General features: G+C 32.7%; 1 long non-coding RNA gene across 1 annotated transcript; it reads right to left on the bottom strand.

Annotated features, from left to right (window-relative positions):
- Positions 1-6: 6 nt before the first annotated feature.
- On the bottom strand, positions 7-2895 carry LOC139810236 (uncharacterized). The gene is made up of 3 exons (XR_011731264.1): positions 2763-2895; positions 1883-2010; positions 7-1697 (listed from the first exon to the last, which is right to left on the bottom strand). It is a non-coding gene; the product is annotated as an uncharacterized lncRNA (long non-coding RNA).
- Positions 2896-3064: the final 169 nt, after the last annotated feature.

Below are 3064 nucleotides of genomic sequence, written 5' to 3'. Positions count from 1 at the left end.
AAGATGGTGGATGCGAGTATAATAATAGAACTTTTATTGCTTTTTGAGAACTTTTAAAATCTTACTACGCAAATAATTCTTTATACTTTATGATAAAATTTATTATTGTATTTTTTTTATTAAACCTGATAAAAATTATATATATATGAATATATATAATAATAAATAAAAATATCCAGCATATGTTTTTTTTTTCTTGTATATTCTGCGTCTGTATATATAGAAAAATAATAAGGCGATCAATTAAGAAATAATTTAAGAAATAACTTTGCAATAAAATTGCGATTAGATTTATATACAATATTTTATACGTAATCATATTTTAATAGAACAATTTTTCTTATTTCCTAAAACCTTTATACTTTTTATAAAAAAATTATGTAAAAATTTTCTTTTAATTATTTGTAACTCTATTTATTCTGATTATTTTTCTTGAATATAAGAATAACAGATTATGCAAGAAAAAAACCATATACGGACATATTTTATATATATTATGTGTTCTTATAATGCCCTTTCCATACAAAACTGCTTTTTCATGCTACGCTAAAAATCACCGAGAAAGATCGATGCTTGTCTAACCTAACCTCTAATTGCCTCTAACGAGGAAGAAGGAAATAATTAAGCAGAAAGAAATAAAATAAATTTGCCAAAGGAGATTGTCACTGGCAATGACTTATACGTTTACACGGCGACTTTTGTAATTCAGTTTAGTAAACTACCGTATACTATCCGATCCAAAATTTTTATTTTCTGATTATAACTTTCATGATCATATTTAAATCTGAACCTATATATATATTTTGATACTCTAAACATTTGAAAAAATCTTTCATATACATATATTGTTTACTAAAAAGTTGTAGTTTAAGTATTGAAAAAGCTTATATTTAAATATTACATGATATTAAAAGAAGAAAAATTTTGGATCGGACAGCATATACGATAATCGAATCACAAGCCGCCGCCGCGCAGTCAATAAGTCGGCCGTTCTTATCAATTGCTTTCATTGCATTTCATTTTTTTCTCCCATTGCAATATAATTATGTGTTCTTATAATGCCCTTTCCCATACAAAACTGCTTTTTCATGCTACGCTAAAAATCACCGAGAAGATTGATGCTTGTCTAACCTAACCTCTAATTGCCTCTAACGAGGAAGAAGGAAATAATTAAGCAGAAAGAAATAAAATAAATTTGCCAAAGGAGATTGTCACTGGCAATGACTTATACGTTTACACGGCGACTTTGTAATTCAGTTTAGTAACTACCGTATACTATCCGATCCAAAATTTTTGTTTTCTGATTATAACTTTCATGATCATATTTAAATCTGAACCTATATATATATTTTTGATACTCTAAACATTTGAAAAAATCTTTCATATACATACATATATTGTTTACTAAAAGTTGGATAGAAATTCACCGATCGATATAGAGAATATATAATATATTCTGCATTTGTTTCCCAGCGCGTTGCGAACCAATTCTTTTTGAGAACTTTTAAATCTTACTACGCAAATAATTCTTTATACTTTATGATAACATGTGGAACGTCATGGTCTTACCTGTAATTTCCCCTCCACCTAAATCGTTGAGAATCTTTCTATAAGACGGTCGTCTACTGGTTAGAATATTCCTTTTCTTGGGTGAATCCTGGGTCTGAGAAACTGTCGTCTCTGCCAGTTTCAACGACCTTAACAAAGAACGAGATATCCAAATTTTAATGCTCCGTTATTTAAATTATTCCCTACTTTTATACATATGTATTGAAGATATAACTGCGAGTCACACATTTTCGTACTGATAAAATCCAGGTACTGTCTGAACGATGTGTCTTTAGGTTGAAGCGTTACAAAGAGAGTGATACGTCTGACTCACCTGAAGCGTCTGCAAACTGCCTTGCGCAGTTGGGTTTGCTAACCAGGATAACGGTCCCTTTGGAGAGGGTGACGGGCTGTATGTTCGTGGCGGTTTGTATCACGGACTGTTGATTGAGTTGTATGACCCTGTACAAGGATCAGGTGAAATGTCAAATATTACAGACGGTTAAGTTAATTACCGTATATCGTTAAAATCAGTTGAAAATCACAATATATAGTGGGTCATTATACTCATTATTCCTTATACGTGCAAAGTATAAGGAATAAGTTGATACTCTAAACATTTGAAAAAAATCTTTCATATACATATATTGTTTACTAAAAGTTGTAGTTTAAGTAATTGAAAAGCTTATATTAAATATTACATGATATTAAAAGAAGAAAATTTTGGATCGGACAGCATATACGATAATCGAATCACAAGCCGCCGCGCAGTCAATAAGTCGGCCGTTCTTATCAATTGCTTTCATTGCATTTTCATTTTTTCTCCCATTGCAATAATTATGTGTTCGATCTTATAATGCCCTTTCCCATACAAACTGCTTTTTCATGCTACGCTAAAAATCACCGAGAAAGATCGATGCTTGTCTAACCCTAACCTCTAATTGCCTCTAACGAGGAAGAAGGAAATAATTAAGCAGAAAGAAATAAAATAAATTTGCCAAAGGAGATTGTCACTGGCAATGACTTATACGTTTACACGGCGACTTTTGTAATTCAGTTTAGTAACTGAGTACACGTGGGTCATTATTCCTTATACGTGCAAAGTATATACATATTGCATTGCATGGAACAATATCCCTTATTAATAACCGTGCTACGATAGAAAGGAATAATGTGCAATTTGCATGATAAGTGCAATATTTGTTGTGTCGTACCAGAGAGAAACCTGAGAGCGGCTATCCGGCTTCGGGGCACACGGTGGCCACGGGGTGCTCGCTCGGTACGGCGCGTTCCACGTGTTCCACCCGCGGTATCTAATCGGCCGGCCACGAATCGCGACGGTTCGCGAAGGTTCTGGAAGTAAACAGCCGTAAAGGTTATTCTACATAGAAGTCGTAATCGTGAGTTGTAAGAAATTGACCAATCACATTTGAAATTGAGGAGAATATTCAATCTGTGATTGGTCAATTTCTTACAACTCACGACTACAACTTTTATGTAGAATAACCATAACGTG

This window comes from Temnothorax longispinosus, chromosome 3 (assembly GCF_030848805.1).
Source record: "Temnothorax longispinosus isolate EJ_2023e chromosome 3, Tlon_JGU_v1, whole genome shotgun sequence".
NCBI lineage: Eukaryota > Metazoa > Arthropoda > Insecta > Hymenoptera > Formicidae > Temnothorax > Temnothorax longispinosus.
This window is presented reverse-complemented; position numbering and strand designations above follow the sequence as displayed.